The sequence below is a fragment of the Ailuropoda melanoleuca genome, chromosome 18, assembly GCF_002007445.2.
Source record: "Ailuropoda melanoleuca isolate Jingjing chromosome 18, ASM200744v2, whole genome shotgun sequence".
Taxonomy (NCBI): Eukaryota; Metazoa; Chordata; class Mammalia; order Carnivora; family Ursidae; genus Ailuropoda; species Ailuropoda melanoleuca.
The window spans coordinates 32,111,868-32,124,306 of NC_048235.1; the positions used below are offsets into that span (position 1 = coordinate 32,111,868).

The 12,439-nt window shown below is 42.1% G+C and overlaps 1 pseudogene; it reads right to left on the reverse strand.

Moving 5' to 3' along the window:
• Window positions 1-1,037: 1,037 nt before the first annotated feature.
• The window catches only part of LOC109489523, a 16,824-nt pseudogene continuing 5,422 nt past the window's right edge, over window positions 1,038-12,439 (reverse strand).

Consider the following 12,439-nt stretch of genomic DNA (forward strand, 5'->3'; position numbering starts at 1 on the left):
AAAGAGCAGCATGGGCTCTAGGCAGTGCCAGATTCTTCAACTTCCAGTTAGAACAGGGCAGGAAGTAGCTAAAGATTAACAAAGTAAGCAAGCTTGTTTGCTGTATAAACCTATGGGGAAGTTTGAGGCTAACTGCAGGAATTCTGAAACTCTTGGGTTTGTACTGTGTGGTTTCCATAACAACTGATGACAGAAAATGAGGCAAACCGGCATGACTCATATGAAATGTTTCTGTCCAGTTCTCAGAGGCCAAATTTGGTCATTGGGAGACCTTTACAGAATACAGTCATCTCTGTCTCACTAATCACACTCAAAGGGCCAAGTGTTCCTCAGTAAGAGCAGCTCTCTCCATGAGCGGCCGAGGAGGCATGTTCATTCATCTGTGGGGAACAATGGGGAGTCCCTACTAGTCACACTTGGCTACTCCCTCCACTGGTGCTGCTGTTAAAGACTGTGCACTTGTGGGTGATGGAGAACGTCAGATTGTCCATGGGGACTGATTGGGGTCAGGGCCAGAAGGAACTGGACAGCAGTTTTTAGGGTGGGGGTCAGCAGTGCTGCATGAACCAGCTTCACTTCTATTGGATCAGGGTGGCAGTGGGTGGAAGGGAGAGAATGAGGGGGCTGGCTGTTCTAGGTCTTAAAAGAAAGCCTGAGGCTTACAAACAGTCTGCAAGTCACTTCCCCACCACCCCTCTCCTACCGCGGCTGTAAGTCATTTTCAAGGCTGTCTCTTTATCTTCATGCCCTGCTGACCTCTTCTGCTATATCCCAGGGACTTTTTGCACAGCTTCTCTCTTTGACAGATTCTTTTCCTGTTCTGTGCTTCTAGCCACTTCTTCCATAATTTTTATCTTTTCCACATCATTGCTTAAGGCTTCCCTTAATGCTCATTGCCACTATGATTCCCTTACCTTCTCCACTTCCACCCTTACTCCTTAGCCTATCCACTTTGCGCATGGCAACCACAGGGAAAAACATGGGTCCATTTTGTCATCTTCTGTGAAATACTTCACTGGCTTTGCACTGCTCTAAGACTAAGGTCCAAACTGCCGGAGTGCTACCCCAGACACCAGGCTTGTCTTCTCCACCAAGCTGCCAAACCAGCTCTCTTGTAAACCTTTGCAAACCTGATGTGGGAAACAAAGGCAGAAGGAAAACTATTAAATTTCCTTACTGCCTACAGCCCATTGACAAGTCCTTGAAACAGGCAGAGTGACATTCCTCTAGGGACTCAACTGCCTTGATGTTGACACTTTGCTAAGGGCAAAACAAAATCTTAGCCCAACCCCCAGGATCCTGAAAGTCTACTTTAACATATAAAAATTCCTTTGGAAACTTCCTTTATCTCTACCCGCCAATATACATGTTGTCAATCATCCTCCAAGCATATAGCCCACCGATATACATCGGAAGGGTCTCATGACTCAGGTTTTATTAGACAGTAATAAATGACCTTTTTCCAACAACAGCTAGCCCCCTCAAGATCCTGGAAACCTTGCTTCCAACAATCCTTAGAGACTTACACCCTCCCTACCCCCTCCCAGCTTCAAAGTATATAATGGGCCACTCCTCATGACCGAAGTGCAGCTCTTTTTGCCCATGGGTTCTGTCCCTGTGCTTTAATAAAATAACATTTTTGCATCAAAGACATCTCAAGAATTCTTTCTTGGCCATCAGCTTTGAACCCTAATGTCTTTTCCTACAACAGTACCTAGCCTTTCACACACCCAGGACCTCTGTCTCTTCCTCCCATCGTTCACCTGCCTGTGCCTGAGTCATCCTTTATATCTCACTTAGAAGTCCGTTTTTCAGTAAGGCCCAATGTAAATGAGGTCTTCCCTGATACTGTCCTGCATAGCAACCTGTACTTCAGACCCATTGCCAGATTCTGAAATGATACATTCATTTATATTTGTGATTCCTCTTTGTTCCTGCAAACCCAACTTCACACCCATGCCTAGCCCAGTAGCTGGCTACATACATGTTAGTATGTAGGAACTACATACACAGCACTGACGTTGAATTCGATTCCTCTCACTTAAACACAGTGGGGTAGGTGTAGGAAGATGGAGTATTAATACTTCTAAGAGTGGTGCCTGAGTGGCTCAATCGGTTAAGCATCTGTCTTTCGCTCAGGTCATGATCCCGGAGTCCCAGAATCGAGTCCTGCGTCAGCCTCCCCACTCAGCGAGGAGTCTGCTTCTCCCTCTGAACCTCCCCCTTCTCACGCTCTCTGTCTCCGTCTCTCTCTCTCAAATAAATAAATAAAAATCTTTAAAACAAAACAAAAAACACTCCTAGGTACTGCTTGTCCTCAGGTAAGATGACAAAAGCACAGGACGCAAACTCTATCCCTTATCTCACTATATTTGGATCCTGCTGAATCACGGAAAAGGCTATTCAGAGAAGGTTTGTGATGCAAGCTCTCCATTATCTTATGCACAGAGGAAATGGCCACACTTGTTCTGGCAAAGCCTGGTTTTGAATCATTTCCTGTTCACTCTGGAGACGCCTTGAGTGCAGTACCAGACTTACTTGCAAAGGATGTCAGTCTTTAGCAGGTCAGTTTGCCTCTGTGATGTCAGCTCTGCGTTGCAGAGAGAACGTCCATAATGCAAGTCCATTTCTCAGGGAAGCCCTGGGATTTGAAGTTGGTGAGTCAGTTCGAGACTGACTCACACAGTTGGCCAAAGAGACGGTCCCTGAAAAACATTTTATATGGTGATAATCTGCCTTTATTTTTTCTAGAGCAATGGTAAGATTACAGAACAAATTCCTTCAGAAGGATTTTTACTCATAATCAATGATGAAAATGGAAGTCTTTGGAAACTGAAATGCTGATTGTTTCCATTCCAATGTCTTCACATGGGAATCAGAATAAAGGGATTAGAGCAAGAGGATTGGAAACGATTGAACAGGTTCTCGTTAGCCCATTTATTAAAGAATGAGCCTCTGAAATAGGCGAAATTCTCTCCATTATGGAATAAGGAAAATGCAGCTAAGAGGTTAAGTGACCTGACCTGTATCACATAATGAGGGAGGGACTGCACCAGTATAGAAATGCAGAGCATGGCCTCATTCGGGGTCCAGTTCTGCTCTGAGTGCAGTGCTCTCAGGGGAATCCGGACCTGCATTTAACCCAAAGAAACTGTTTGTTTACATATCCAGTATAATCGAAATGTTGAGAAATAACGTGGAAATGTTTTCCTTTCTAAAATATTAAGTTAGAATAATTGGAATGAAGTGTGCCATTCTCTTTATTGCATAACAGGTTTTAGCATGAATCATATGAAATTGACATTTTTTGTAACTCAAAGGCAGTCAAATATTGGCAATTTCAAATCGCATTTGTCTTTGAATTGTCTGTCTCTGCTGACATCGCTGAAGTTTACCTCTATTTTTAGCACTCAGCGCATGGCCAATTACAATGTGGAAACCCAGTAAACATTACTGAAGGAACGAGCAAAGCTCAGTTACCCTCTCTGAGATACAGACATCCTTGCATGTTATACTTTTTACACAGAGAAATATTTTAATAAAATTAATGGTAGCTTTCTAAAGGCTTCTGGTGCAGAGGAAAGTATGGGGGCTCTGGAGTCAGGAAGACAAGTCAGACTTTCACCTCTTGTGCTCACTACAGGAGACCTTGGGCAAGTTACTTACCTGTTTTCCTGCTGAGTTCTCTTGTTTGTAAAGTGGGACTGACAGTAGCTACCTGCCAGGATCGCTAACTGTATCAAAAGAGATTCTATTTCTACTGAGCAGGGCCCTGTTATTCCTGACTCAGATCCCTACCCTGAAATCACCATTTAAAAATAATTGCTACTACTTAATTCTTCAGAGAAAAACGTGGAGTCCTAAATAGCTTATTGTTTGTGACACTGGCTTTGGCTAGGCCACAGTGATTAAAATGCTTAAAAGACAATGGATGTGTCGAATTATTTTTTAGTGATCATTCAAATAAAAATAAAGAAGGAAGCTATATTTCCCCAGTATGAATTGTACGGATACCTTAATATACTAGTAGAGCCTAGTAGTGTCAACAAATTCCAGAAAATAAAAATTCCAGTTGCTTTTCCTTTGTGGGAGATGTATCTTTGCAATAAGAAATTCTATTTTAATGCTGTGAAATGGTAAACTTCCTGTGCTCTGAGTTCATTATCATTGCTCCGCCCTGTGAAGATGATAATGGTCAGCAAAACAGAGCTATTTTGGTACCAAGTAAGGCTGCAAAATCTTCCTCATCAGCAAAATTGAAGGGAGAGGCAAGGAAAAAGCTTTTATGTTTGCAATTAAATGGGTCTCCTTTGATATTTAATAGTAAAAAAACAAAGCCTTTTGTTGATCTAAAACAATCTGGTATTTTAGGGGAAAAAATTCATGTGGAAAAAATGCCTTAGATTTTGTTTTGCTGCTATGTATGAAGATACACTTAGTGAAAAAAAATTAATATGTATACATTATAAGGGAAAGTTTTTGGATTATTTTTGACCCTTTTTTCTTGAGTGGAAATACCCACTTGTTCATTTGTTTGTTTTATTCCAAAAAAAAAAAAGAAGAAGATCTTAGCATAGCTTTTTAATTACTTCGCTTTTTAGGGGTTAGCACTTGTTTTTACAAAATTGAAATTCAGAATTGAAATTACTCTCTTCATTTAGCATTCAGCAAATATTTATTGATTATTGCTATGTGGGCAACACAGGCCTGGGCTCAGAGGACTTAGTGGCCTAAGAGAAAAAAAAGTGCCTTGCCCGGGTGCCTGGGTGGCTTAGTCCTTAAGTGTCTGCCATCCGCCCAGGACCTGATCCCAAGGTCCTTCCTCCGCTGGGAGCCTGCTTCTTCCTCTCCCACTCCCCCTGCTTGTGTTCCCTCTCTCGCTGGCTGTCTCTCTCTCTCTCTGTCAAATAAATAAATAAAATCTTTAAAAAAAAAAAAAGGTGTCTTGCCTTCATTAAGTTTATATTCTAGGTTTCTTCTCCCACCCTGATAACTGTAATCTGTTTTGTTGTAATTCCTGAGCAAATATTTATTAAGGCCCAATTCTGTAACAGACACCATCCTGGAGTTTGGATGAATTAGATCAAGTCTGGGTGAGTTAGACCAAGTCTTTTCCTCAAGGGAAAAAGGGGGGAGGGGGCGAGTTAGAGAGAGACACCCACCGCCAGGCAGTTCAAAGGAAACAAACACTGATGTACAAGCCTGAAGTGTAGGAACTCCCTCCATGGGGCAGAAGTTTGACTCAGCCCACAAAGGACAGAGAGGATTTGAGTCCCTGGGGAATAGGGTGTTTTACAGCTGCCACAGTCCTGCTGCTCTGGGCTGGGTTTGCAGAGCAGCAGCCCTGGGAGCTTCTCCATAATGCAGAATCCCAGGCATCCTGCTGACTTCCTAATCGCCTTCGTTTTTTTTCTTTGTTTGTTTGTTTAACATATAATGTATCATTTATTTCAGGGTACAGGTCTGTGATTCATCAGTCTTACACAGCACTCAGCGCTCACCACAAAACATACCCTTCCCAATGTCCATCACCCAGCCACCCCATCCCTCCCACCCCTTCCACTCCAGCAACCCTCAGTTTGTTTCCTGAGGTTAAGTGTCTCTTATGGTTTGTCTCCCTCTCTGGTTTCATCTTGTTTCATTTTTTCCTCTCTTTCCCAATGATCCCCTGCCTTGTTTCTCAAATTCCACATATCAGTGAGATCATAGAATTGTCTTTCTCTGAGTGACTTATTTCGCTTAGCACAATGCCCTCTAGTTCCATCCATGTCTTTGCAAATGGCAAGATTTCATTTTTTGATGGCTGCATAATATTCCGTTATATGTATATATACCACATCTTTATCCATTCATCTGTTGATGGACATCTGGGCTTTTTACACAGATTGGCTATTGTGGACATTGCTGCTATAAACGTTGGGGAGCAGGTGCCCCTTCAGATCACTACATTTTTATATTTGGGGTAAACACCCACTAGTGCAATTGCTGAGTCATCGGGTAGTTCTATTTCTAACTTTTTGAGGCACCTCCACACTGTTTTCCAGAGTGGCTGCACCAGCTTGCATTCCCACCAACAGTGTAGGAGGATTCCCCTTTCTCTGCATCCTTGCCAACATCTGTTGTTTCCGGACTTGTTAATTTTAGCCATTCTGACTGGTGTGAGGTGGTATCTCTTTGTGGTTTTGATTTGTATTTTCCTGATGCCGAGTGATGTTGAGCACTTTTTCATGTGTCTGTTGTCCATTTGGATGTCTTCTTTGCAGAAATGCCTGTTTATGTCTTCTGCCCATTTCTTGGATTATTTGTTCCTCGGATGTTGAATTTGATAAGTTCTTTATAGATTTTGGATACTAGCCCTTTATCTGATATGGCATTTGCAAATATCTTCTCCCATTCTGTAGGTACTGTTTGGGTTTTTTGACTGTTTCCTTTGCTGTGCAAAAGCTTTTTATCTTGTTGAAGTCTCAGTAGATCATTTTTGCCCTTGCTTCCTTTGCCTTTGGCAATGTGTCTGGGAAGAAGTTGCTGTGGCCGAGGTGGAAGAGGGTGCTGCCTGTGTTCTTATCAAGGATTTTGATGGATTCCTATCTCACATTTAGGTCTTTCATCCATTTTGAGTCTATTTTTTGTGTATAGTATAAGGAAATTGTCCAGTTTCATTTTTCTGCATGTGGCTATCCAATTTTTCCAAAACCATTTGTTGAAGAGACTGTCTTTTTTCCACTGGATATTCTTTCTTGCTTTGTCAAAGATTAGTTGACCATAGAGTTGAGAGACCATTTCTGAGTTCTCTATTCTATTCCATTGATCTATGTGTCTGTTTTTGTGCCAGTGTCGTACTGTCTTGATGATTACAGCTTTGTAATAGAGCTTGAAGTCTGGAATTGTGATGCCACCAGCTTTGGTTTTCTTTTTTTCCTTCATTTTAACAAGATCCCAGGTGATTTGTATGCACACTAAAGTTTGCAAAGCCCTAGGCTAGAACACAGAGGATGATGAATGTGGGCTTGTCTGTAGATAAGCCAGCAAGGCTGGAGCACAGAGCAGGTGTGCACAGCAGTCGGGTTGGACATTGTGAGAAAAGGTTGTAGAGGAGTAAGAGAAGAAACCTCTAGTCAACCTGGGGCATGAGCAAATTCCAGCTAATTAATAGTTCCCTAGGCAGAAGCACCCACTTCCTCTTCTGGGTTATAATTGCTATTGTGTGTATTTTTCTTTTGCTGTGCTTACTGCCCTATGTTATCATTACTTGTTTATGTGCCTGTCCTCCTCTGCCCTCCCCCAGCCCCACGGCAAATACTTTAAAGATTTTATTCATTGATTTTTGAGAGAGAGAGAGAGCACGTGAGGGGGGGAGGGGCAGAGGCAGAGGGAGAGAGAGAATCTCAAGCAGACTCCACACTACACTTGGAGCCCATGGTGGGGCTCAATCCTACCACCCCAATATTACGACCTGAGCTAAAATCAAGAGTCAGACTCCTAACTGATTGAGACACCCAGGCTAATATTTTAAAGTAGAACCTGCTCATCTTTGTGTCCCCTGAACCACATATTCAGAAATGTCTGAACTGACCTAATAAGTTTCAGCTATGCAATCATTAAGAGTGAGGCCTTAGCTTATTCCCAAATTGCATATAGCTCAATATTGTAGTTAAACAGAGCTGTCAAACATACATTTATTTATTATTTGCTTGCTTATTTATTTGTTTACGTACTTACTCACTTACTGATACAATATTTACTGAATGTCAGGCATTTTCTACCTTCCCTTCTTTGTGCCTAAGAATTTTTCCTTTCTACTGCTTCTCAGCATTCCTGTCCCTACTCCCATCTTACTGCCCCAGACAAAGCATGTAATTACTGATTACATCATCAGCAACATACTCTGCTTACTGAGCACCTTCTCAACAGAAAGTAAGATTTCCACTTCCACTGACATATTAAAAACATTACTAGCAATTAATGGCACAACATGCCAATGCCCAGTGTGGTTGGGAGAATGACTAGCCATGCTGAGAATGAGTTAAAGGTTCACAAAAAGCTCCCTAAGAAATGAGTTCTAATATAGGACAGGGGAGAGTGGCATTTACACTCTCTAGGGTGAGGCTAGGGTGAGGACAGTTCACGAAGACAGTGAGTGAAAGTGTTGTGAGAGGAACGCTTTATAACAAGTTGCTGGTGGTAATTCATCTGAACAGTCATGGGTGCTGAATAAATAAATACATAGTTTTTGACTGAGTCCATATGAAGGGGATGAGGTAGATAGGTTAAGAGAGACCGAACCATAAAATGGTTTGCATGTCACACTGATGGAGTTGAACTTGATGCTGTAGGTAGTGGGTATACTTTGAAAATTTTGAGAAGGAAAGAGGTATGTGTATGGAGTGGCAATTTAGAATGCTAACTCTAGCTACAATGTAAAGGTCATGCTGAGGGGCAAGAGCTGAAGGTACTGACCTCCCTCAACAGCAACAATGCTCTAGTGGACTGTGAAAGAGGTCCTGGCAGGGTGACTGTGGCATTGGGGGGAAATTACTTATTAGAGAAAGAACACGGAAGATTAAGCCAATGCATCTCCAATTCCTGTTAATAGTTCCTCCCAAAATACCTCTAAAATCCAACTACTTCTCTCCATCTCCGCTCTCACGTACACTAACCTGGACAACTACCGCTGGCCCCTAAAAAGGTGAACACTCTCAAGCTACTGCTACCCACTTGCCCCTTCTACAAAATACTGCCAGACTGACCTGGGTGGCATCTGGCTCTTGGTTTTGGCTCAGGTCATGATCTTGGGGTCATGAGATAGAGCCCCGAGTTGAGCTCTGTGCTCAGTGCGAAGTCTGCTGGAGATTCTCTCTTCCTCTCTCTCCCTCTGCCCCTCCCACCCCCCACTCCCTCTTTCTCTTTCTCTTTCAAATAATAAATAAATAAATAAATAAAATCTTAAAAAAAAAAACAACCCCACATGGTTTATGAATAGTGCTATTCTCCAGCTTGAAATTCTTCAGTGGCTCTATTTACATTATAGCACAATGCAAAGTCTGTAACCTGGCCCCCAAATTATTCATCCCTATTTCTGTCTCCATTTCCAGCACATGCCATTCTTTCCTTTACTCGTTGGGCTCTAGCACCACCAGCTTGTTCTCATTTTTTTAGACAAGCTATTCCTCTCCAAACACAGAGTCTTGTCATAAACTTGTCCCATCCTTTGAAATTCTCTCTTCTTTGTCATTTGTCAGAATAACTGGTATTCATCCTGCACATTGAGATTTATATTGCAAGTGAAACTTCTAGTCATAGTTGAAGCCTATAAAGTCAGCAGTATTTTGAAAGTCCCCCCAAATAATTAAGAAATTGAATAATGCTAACAGTTCAAGAGAAGGGAATACTCTTATGTTTGGTTATGAAAATCCATCCCACATTTTTAACTTTTTTTTTTAGTTATAGTAAAATATACATAATATAAAATTTATGATTTTAACCACTTTAAATGGTTAAAGTATAGTCACATTGCTGAGCAACCATCACCACCATCCCTCTTCAAAACTTTGTCATCTTTCTGAACTGAAACTCTGTACCCATTAGAAAATAACTGCCTCTTGCTCCCTCGCCCAGGTTCAGTCTTCAAACTTGAGTGCTCTAAGTACCCCATATATGTAGAATCAGACAGTTCTTATTCTTTTGTGACTGGCTTATTTCACTTAGCGTAATGTCTTTAGTATTCATTCATATTGTAGCATGGAATTCCCTTCCTTTTTAAAGCTCAACAAAATTTCACTGTATGTGTAGACCATTTTTTGTTTATCCATCCATCCATTGATGAATGGGTATTTGGGTTGTTTCTGCTTTTTGGCTATTGTGGATAAATACTATTCTGAACATGGATCTACAAATACTTGTTAAAATCCCCGCTTTCAGTTCTTTTGGGTTTATACCCAGAAGTGGAATTGCTGGATCACGTGGTAATTCTATGCTTAATTTTCTGAGGAACTGCCATACTGTTTTCCACAATGGCTGCACCATTCCCACCAGAAACGCACAAAGGTCCCAGTTTCTCTATATCTTCATCAACAACTTATTATTTTCTGTTTGTTTGCTTGCTTTTTAATAGTAGCCATCCTAATAGAAGTATAGTACATACTGCATTTTTTTTAATTTATTTATTTGAGAGAGAGAGACAGTGTGCAGGGGTGGGGGGGGATCTGCCCTTGAGCCTCTGAACTGTGTGATGGGATCTGCCCCTGCAGATCTTGCCTTAGCAAGCAACAGGGTCTAAAACTGTCTTAGGCTTAGTTTTATTCTGGTATTTCTTTCCAATTTCAGGTGGGTTCTAACAAAAGGTCAGAGGAACAACAGAAGCAGATGGCCTTCCTGAGGCGTATGCCAAAGGAATTCGTTGTGTGTCTTAGGGGTGACGTCTCCACCCATCACACAGCTCAGAGACTCAAGGGCAGATCCCCAACATTGTGCATGTCCCTTCCTGAGCACTCCCTGGCGCAGACTACAAGTCTGACAAGGAAAATGTGCTGTGATCATCACAAGGGGAGAAAGCAGCTGTTCTAAGGTGGAGTCTATTGTCAAGGCTCTCCTGGTAACAAAAAGAGGAAAAGGCCTATCAAAGCATTTCCTGCCCACAGGAGCCATGTGCTTCCATTAATTCTTCTCCCCAGTCAGTCTGTCTCCCTCAGGCTAATGTCTCTCAATGTCCACCATCCCAGAGAACAGAACGGACATTTTTAGCAGTTAACTCTACACCCGTTCCAAACAGTGGGGTCTTTAATGAGAAGGACTAGCTCAGATGTTCAGTGATGTGTACTTACGTACTTCATAGGGAATGAAAGATTGTGCTTAGGGCAGCGAGGATTTTTCAGAATTCTGCCCACCCCTGTCAACTGCTTTGGCATTGCGACAGGTATATGGAGATAACGGGGAAGTCGCTGTCCTTCCTGAACCACCAACGGGTTACAGAAAACAATGAATATTCTCTTGAGTATGACTTTGGTAAAATTCACAACTTGTGGAAGAGATTAGCTAACCCTAAGAGTCAGTGAAAAAATATTTCTAAATGAATGACGAAGTTTTGTGAACCAAATTAGCTAGCCACAGGAGTAAGTAAAAAAATATTTCTGAATAAGCGACTGAGTTTTGTGAACTAATCTGGATTTAATCTCAGGGAAGCAGGCCTGGCTTGTGGCTATGAATAAGATGAAGGGTAGTTTTTTATACGGCACGTCTCTTCTGGAAAGGAGAGCGCTACGAAGAAGGTGAATGGAGAGCACTGTGTGTACAAATAAGGGAGACAGCAAGGCAGAACTTGGCAAATGTGCATCTAGCTGTTTCAGGGTGAGATCCCCTAAGTACTGACACGATAGATTGCAAAAACTAGTGGAGGATAGTCAAGATGCTCTGGTCAACATCCTGCCCGTCACCAGACACGTGAGTGAGGCCATCCTGCAACATCCAGCCGATGGGTGGCCTGCCAGCTAACCACAGATGTATGAGAGAACCCAACAGAGGACAGCTGAGGACAGGCCAGAAGGATCCCCAGGCTGCCCCACAGAACCACGAGCTGAACAGAGCCGTTGTCATTTTAAGTCACTAAGTACTGGGAGGGCTTAGGCAGCAGAAGCTCAATGTTGCAGTGGTCAGGAGGTAAGACATGTCTGCCGTGAGGCTAGTTCTTACCGAAGCCAGAGTGAAATTGTCCTCGGACCACTGTTTCTCCCTTTGCTTTCATGAATAACTTGTCCTCCTGCTTGGCAGTTAAGGTTCTACGAACGGATAAATTGGTGGTCCTCGTCTGTATTGTGGACTATGAGTTTAATTGGGGTGAGTGAGTCTTTCTAAGTCTCTCACCCTTGGTGCCCACGGTATCGAGTTTCCCGTCTTTCTTGGCTGAGGAGCAGAGTTTTGACCAGTGATGTGTCCAGCATGTTCCTGCCCTGCCCAAGGACACATTTGTCTAGAATTTTTACAAACCCATATATCGGCAACACTGAACTCCTAAATCCAAGAAGAAAAAAGGATTTGGTTTCTTACATCAGTTTTAAGATAAGAAAAAGCTGTAAAAGAATAAAGGTTCACTGAAATAGGTGTGAAATCTCATCAGTGAGATACGAGATCCCAGTCTTGACATCTTTCAAGGATGATGAGGAATCCATCTGCCAGGCTAGGTACTCATGGAAGAATCACATGCCCTTTTGATCCCATAAGAAAGGTGAAGGTGCCAATATCTTCAACATCCAAATGTGTGTAGAATAAAAAAGATAATACTAGTTCATGCCTACCGGATAGGACTATGATCAATTTAAAGCTAAAAACCAGATACTCAGATTGTTATTTTGCTATCTATTATCCCACACTTACTTGGCTGACTTATTTTAGTCAATTTATTTTATTAAATGATTGTTCATTGTCACATTAATATGATCCTAATTAT